Genomic DNA, 8252 nt, shown 5'->3' on the forward strand with positions numbered 1-8252 from the left:
ATAGTTTGTGAAAAAATGGTTTAAATTTTAGGAAGGAAAAAGGAGTGTCATTATGTTTAGAGCAGATCATTATTAATGCATGAGGTTCATATAGTTTCAGCAATGCACAGACCTCTCAGATGAAGTTCCAAAGTTTTGCAGACTGATTATTTAGACTGTAGGGTTCCCATCCCTCGCAAGTAAGAGAATTTAATTGAATGAAACTTGCAGTTTTGATTTTATAATAAGTGCATGATCAATGTTACATCAATTAAGAATATCAGTGTAGATGAATCTGTGATTTGTTATCCGACATCACTTAATTTTTTTTATTTGACACTGTATCATCAAGTCAAATAACTTATAATCTGTGATTTGTTATCTGGCGTTTTCTCTATTAAATTATTTGCAAATTTGACTTTATAAAAAATAATTTATATTTTTTATTTATTTATCTACTTATATATTGTCAAATGTAATGCGAGGAGCTTCAGAAATGGAAGAAAATACAGTTGATGATCAAGAATTCATTCCCCAAGTTGCAGATGATAGAAAGCCAAAAATTGGAATGGAATTCTCATCACTAGAGGAGGCATATTCATTCTATAATCAATATGCACGAGAAGCTGGATTTAGTTCAATGATAAACACAAGTAAGAAAAATAAGATAACAAATAAAGTGACATGGAAACAATTTGTTTGCTTTAAAGAGGGTCATACAGATCTAATGCGGTCGAATAAACAATCAAAAGTTGATCATGTATTAAGGGAAAGAGCACGTGGCGCAGTTAGAACGGGTTGTAAGTCGAATATTGCATTTCTCAAGAAACAGGCCGGATCTAATTGGGTTGTCAGTAACTTCATAGAAGCCCATAATCATCCACTCTCGACTCCATCAAAGGTGCATTTGCTACGCTCACATCGTAATATTTCAGCAGTAAAGAAAACATTGACAAAACAGTTTTCAGAGGCCAATGTACCAACTTGTCAACAAATGCGAATATTGGAGATAGAGTATGGAGGGCCTGAGGGAGTCGATTGCACAGAAAGAGATATTAGAAATTTGGAGAAAAATCTAAGAGATGAACAAAAGGGTATTGATGCTGAATCACCGATAGAGTTTTTTTACATCTGAGCAAGATAAAAATTCAGCTTTTTTCTTTGATTATGAGACAGATTCAGATAACAGATTTAGTAGGTGTTTTGTAAAAACGCCCACCCTTCTTACCCAAGGGCGACGCTACGATCTTATACTACTTACGTACATGCTTTAGTTATACTATAACAGTGGAAAATTTTAAATCATTCCTTTTATTTAAATAAGCATGATATCACATATTCTAATTAGTTCGAATGTGCATATATTGATCATATAACTAAAAATATTAATTTGTCCGAATCGTTCTTGCCGAGCCACCACCACACACATCACTATCTGCTCCTCCTGCTGCTCCGTCGTTCATCCAGTCCCCCATATCTGCGGTACAAGGAAAGTAAGCTATGAGCACTCATGGCTCAGTAAGTTCCTTTCCTACTCACTAAAACCGAATTCATATCATTGCATATCAATATCATGCGAGGTATCATAAGCATACGACATACAAGGGTATCATATTCATATTCATATCATAATATCACATGACATTATATCTAATCATCAGATAATTCAAGCACATATGTAGGCAATGCATCATGAATTTGAAAACTTATACTTATAAGTACTTGAAATTAATATCATCATTAGGGGGATCCGGTTTGTACCACATACATAATGCGTAGGTCCAAGGTAGCAAGTCTTGAACCCTACCATGCATACATACTAGGCCCGAGTCTTACTCCATCGACCTAGGGCATTCAGAGGCACATTACTGACGAGGCCCGAGTCTTACTCCATCGACCCCGGGGCGTTTACGGAGCCCACCCTTGGTACAAACCATACAAAAATAACTTATCATGCATAACTATCATATCATGTCCCTAACAATCTTTCATGCATTTCCTTTTTCATTTCTTTTCATTATGTATAGCATTTCCTATGCTATAACATATCATTACGTAACATAATTTCATTTCTTCTCATTATGTATAGCATTTCCTATGCTATAACATATCATGGCATATTACGTAACATAATTTCATTTCTTTTCATTATGTATAGCATTTCCTATGCTATAACATATCATGGCATATTACATAACATAATTTCATTTCTTCTCATTATGTATAGCATTTCCTATGCTATAACATATCATAGCATATTACATAACATAATTTCATTTCTTCTCATTATGTATAGCATTTCCTATGCTATAACATATCATGACATATTACATAACATAATTTCATTTCTTCTCATTATGTATAGCATTTCCTAGGTTTCTTTCCCTTTTTCTTTTATTTTCCTTCATGGCCGAAACCTACCAGTCCTTAAGCTAGGTTTCTTAAGTGGCCTAAAGCATGGAAAGCCTAAGTAAATATCATGGCAAAAGTTACTAAGAACATCATACACAAAATTGGTGTAACGCCCACCCTTCTTACCCAACCAAAGGCGGCGCTATGTTCTTATACTACTTACGTACATGCTTTAGTTATAACAGCGGAAGAATAAAAACTTTAAAGAATTTAATTTATTAAGCATAATATCATATATTCTGATTTGTTCAAATGTGCATATATTGAAAAAATATTAATTTGTCCGAATCGTTCTTGCCGAGCCACCACCACACACATCACTATCTGCTCCTCCTGCTGCTCCGTTGTACATCCAGCTTTCTCTTTTATCTGCGGTACAAGGAAAGTAAGCTATGAGCACTCATGGCTCAGTAAGTTCCTTTCCTACTCACTAAAACCGAGAATCATCGTATATCAAGAATGGATCAACATATCATCGTCTCAACTAATCATAACATAACATATCATTCTATTCAAACATATCATGCATATTTCTTATTCACATATCATTTCATAGAAGCATGAATATCATATCATAAAACAAATAAATCACAAGCATGAGACATACAAGGGCATCATATTCATATCATAATATCACATGACATTATATCATATCATCATATAATTCAAACACATATGAATGTAGGCAATGCATCGTGAATTTGAAAACTTATACTTAATAGTACTTGAAATTAATATCATCATCATTTGGGATCCCGGTTTGTACCACATACATAATGCGTAGGTCCAAGGTAGCAAGTCTTGAGCCCTATCATGCATACATACTAGGCCCGAGTCTTACTCCATCGACCTAGGGCACTCAAAGGCCCATTCTTGACGAGGCCCGAGTCCATCGGGGCGTTTACGGAGCCCACCCTTGGTACAAACCATAAAATAACTTATCATGCATAACTATCATATCATGTCCTTAACAATCTTTCATGCATTTATTCTTTTCATTTCTTTTCATTATGTATAGCATCTTCTATGCTATCACATATCATAACATAACTTCATTTCTTTTCATTATGTATAGCATTTTCTATGCTATCACATATCATAACATAACTTCATTTCTTTTCATTATGTATAGCATTTTCTATGCTATCACATATCATAACATAACTTCATTTCTTTTCATTATGTATAACATTTTCTATGCTATAACACATCATGACATATTTCATAATATAACTTCATTATGCATATCATTTCGTAACTAAAGCAATCATGCATTCTAACTTATTATCATATCATTTTCATACAGTATAGCATAGACATATTTAATTTTTGTGCTAGGGTTTCTAGGGCATCTATCCCTTCATGGCCGAACACATAATGATTCATTTAGGTCATACAAACATGTATCACATTCACACATTATCAAGTTTTCATAAGAAGTACTTTTAACCCCTTAGGTTTCATTTCCAAGGCCTCTAGGTCCTTTAAACCTTACTTGGCCGAAATTCATAGAATATAAACTTCCTTTAAGTGGCCTAAAGCATGGGAAACCTAAGTAATTTCATAGCAAGATTTACTAAGAACATCATACACAAGGTTGGATCATAAACAAGCTAGGACTCTTGTGATCTTACATGTCATAAATCATGTAACTAATTTTCTACATTCCAATTAAACATGAGAGCATTAATCATCTTTCATAACATAATATCATAGAGGTCATTGAGCATATTAGAATTTTGTTTAAGCTTCTCTAAACTATCACCTTACCATGGCCGAAATATTAAGAGTAAGGTTCATGAGTTTCTTTCAACATACAAGTATACAACTCTTAAGAACTTTATATCATGTCATATAAGCATAGTTATTTTAAATTCAAGGTCCTCCTAACCCTAAATTCTTTCTTGGCCGAAACATGAGAGTGGAGTTCTTTTGGTTCCAATCAACTTCCAAGCAAGAAAACCATAGGAAGGTCCTTAGCATTTCATAGGGGAAAACTTGCACTAGTTTGGTTAGACAATAATTTTCCTAACCTATTTACAATATTTTTGATTGAAATTCTAGGGTTACATACACCTCTGATCATGCATCATATATGTATACAAACATAGGGGAAAACTTTCTTTCAAGGCATAGAAAAAGAATCCGAAAATCACATGAAAGCCTTGTACCAGGTGAGGGAAGCTTACCTTCTTTGCTTAAGTTTCCTAGAGTTGAGAACTTGCTTGTGGACCTTTCTTCCTTGCTTGCTTTGCTCGGCACCAATGGAGGAAGAAGTGGCTAGGTCTTTTGGTGGAGAGGAGGAGGAAGAAGAGGAGGCTTCTTCCTCTTGTGTTGCTCGGCAACAAAAAGAAAGAAAGAAGGGGGAGAGTTGTTGCTCTCGGCAACAAGAGGAAAGAGGGAGGAAGAGTGCTCGGCACAAATGGAGGAGAGGAGGAGAGTGAGTTGAGGATGAAGCCCCCCCCTCCATGCCTATTTATACTAAAGTGAGGGGAGGAAAACTTGACTTGATTCATCCTCCTCATTTACTTCTCCTCTTAATGAGAAAGAATATGCTAGAGAAATGCTTCTTGAGTTTCTCTCTTTTCTTTCTCTTAATTTCTCTCCTTTCTTTCCTTTAATTATAATTCCCATCTCTCCTTTTACAATATTCACTCCTATCACACTTGGTTAACACATACATGCATCCACAAGAGAACCAAGGATCAAATCCTTCTCCTAACATATTTTTGTACAAAATAATTCATGTATATGCATTATGCATAAATATTTCATACATGCATATATAATATCTCATATCTCTTTTGTTTACATTAATTCCTTGCATTATAAATCATGTATAGAACTTTATATTCTCAACTTTATTTTCTTTCATAAAATTTTTTTTCATCTAAATCCTTCCCATCGTAACATTCAACGTAGACTATCTACACATTCTTTTCATTACATTCATACTCTCATTGCCCTTACTTTATCTAGGCTTTCTAGGGGTGTTACAAACTCCCCTACTTATTGAAAGTTCGTCCCCGAACTTAGAATGACAATTTCTGCTCAGATTCCTTCTTATGTTATAGCCTAAGGTTCTTGTATCTAGGCTACCATTCATGCATCCTAGAATATCACCTACTTATCATCATGCACCATTTTCTAGGGTATAACTTAAGGTATCCTTCCTAGGCTACCATTCATGCATCCTAGAGTATCATACTATTTTTAACACATACTTGTCATCATGCACCCTTCTCTAAGGTATAGCTTAAGGTATCCTTCCTAGGCTATTATTCATGTATCCTAGAGTATCATACTAATTTTTGCATATAAATAAATTAAGCAACTGTACTTACTTGGAGCAACAGGAAGGAGCTTGATGTGTGTGTAGTGAGCTGGCAACGCCCACCCTTCTTACCCAACCAAAGGCGACGCTACGTTCTTATACTACTTACGTACATGCTTTAGTTATAACAGCGGAAGAATAAAAACTTTAAAGAATTTAATTTATTAAGCATAATATCACATATTCTGATTTGTTCAAATGTGCATATATTGAAAAAAATATTAATTTGTCCGAATCGTTCTTGCCGAGCCACCACCACACACATCACTATCTGCTCCTCCTGCTGCTCCGTTGTACAAGGAAAGTAAGCTATGAGCACTCATGGCTCAGTAAGTTCCTTTCCTACTCACTAAAACCGAGAATCATCGTATATCAAGAATGGATCAACATATCATCGTCTCAACTAATCATAACATAACATATCATTCTATTCAAACATATCATGCATATTTCTTATTCACATATCATTTCATAGAAGCATGAATATCATATCATAAAACAAATAAATCACAAGCATGAGACATACAAGGGCATCATATTCATATCATAATATCACATGACATTATATCATATCATCATATAATTCAAGCACATATGAATGTAGGCAATGCATCGTGAATTTGAAAACTTATACTTAATAGTACTTGAAATTAATATCATCATCATTTGGGATCCCGGTTTGTACCACATACATAATGCGTAGGTCCAAGGTAGCAAGTCTTGAGCCCTACCATGCATACATACTAGGCCCGAGTCTTACTCCATCGACCTAGGGCACTCAAAGGCCCATTACTGACGAGGCCCGAGTCTTACTCCATCGACCCCGGGGCGTTTACGGAGCCCACCCTTGGTACAAACCATAAAATAACTTATCATGCATAACTATCATATCATGTCCTTAACAATCTTTCATGCATTTATTCTTTTCATTTCTTTTCATTATATATAGCATCTTCTATGCTATCACATATCATAACATAACTTCATTTCTTTTCATTATGTATAGCATTTTCTATGCTATCACATATCATAACATAACTTCATTTCTTTTCATTATGTATAGCATTTTCTATGCTATAACACATCATGGCATATTTCATAATATAACTTCATTATGCATATCATTTCGTAACTAAAGCAATCATGCATTCTAACTTATTATCATATCATTTTCATACAGCATGACATAGACATATTTAATTTTTGTTCTAGGGTTTCTAGGGCATCTATCCCTTCATGGCCGAACACATAATGATTCATTTAGGTCATACAAACATGTATCACATTCACACATTATCAAGTTTTCATAAGAAGTACTTTTAACCCCTTAGGTTTCATTTCCAAGGCCTCTAGGTCCTTTAAACCTTACTTGGCCGAAATTCATAGAATATAAACTTCCTTTAAGTGGCCTAAAGCATGGGAAACCTAAGTAATTTCATAGCAAGATTTACTAAGAACATCATACACAAGGTTGGATCATAAACAAGCTAGGACTCTTGTGATCTTACATGTCATAAATCATGTAACTAATTTTCTACATTCCAATTAAACATGAGAGCATTAATCATCTTTCATAACATAATATCATAGAGGTCATTGAGCATATTAGAATTTTGTTTAAGCTTCTCTAAACTATCACCTTACCATGGCCGAAATATTAAGAGTAAGGTTCATGAGTTTCTTTCAACATACAAGTATACAACTCTTAAGAACTTTATATCATGTCATATAAGCATAGTTATTTTAAATTCAAGGTCCTCCTAACCCTAAATTCTTTCTTGGCCGAAACATGAGAGTGGGGTTCTTTTGGTTCCAATCAACTTCCAAGCAAGAAAACCATAGGAAGGTCCTTAGCATTTCATAGGGGAAAACTTGCACTAGTTTGGTTAGACAATAATTTTCCTAACCTATTTACAATATTTTGATTGAAATTCTAGGGTTACATACACCTCTGATCATGCATCATATATGTATACAAACATAGGGAAAACTTTCTTTCAAGGCATAGAAAAGAATCCGAAAATCACATGAAAGCCTTGTACCGCAGGTGAGGGAAGCTTACCTTCTTTGCTTAAGTTTCCTAGAGTTGAGAACTTGCTTGTGGACCTTTCTTCCTTGCTTGCTTTGCTCGGCACCAATGGAGGAAGAAGTGGCTAGGTCTTTTGGTGGAGAGGAGGAGGAAGAAGAGGAGGCTTCTTCCTCTTGTGTTGCTCGGCAACAAAAAGAAAGAAAGAAGGGGAGAGTTGTTGCTCTCGGCAACAAGAGGAAAGAGGAGGAAGAGTGCTCGGCACAAATGGAGGAGAGGAGGAGAGTGAGTTGAGGATGAAGCCCCCCCCCTTCCATGCCTATTTATACTAAAGTGAGGGGAGGAAAACTTGACTTGATTCATCCTCCTCATTTACTTCTCCTCTTAATGAGAAAGAATATGCTAGAGAAATGCTTCTTGAGTTTCTCTCTTTTCTTTCTCTTAATTTCTCTCCTTTCTTTCCTTTAATTATAATTCCCATCTCTCCTTTTACAATATTCA

Source organism: Zingiber officinale, chromosome 11A (genome assembly GCF_018446385.1).
Source record: "Zingiber officinale cultivar Zhangliang chromosome 11A, Zo_v1.1, whole genome shotgun sequence".
In the NCBI taxonomy this organism is placed as follows: domain Eukaryota; kingdom Viridiplantae; phylum Streptophyta; class Magnoliopsida; order Zingiberales; family Zingiberaceae; genus Zingiber; species Zingiber officinale.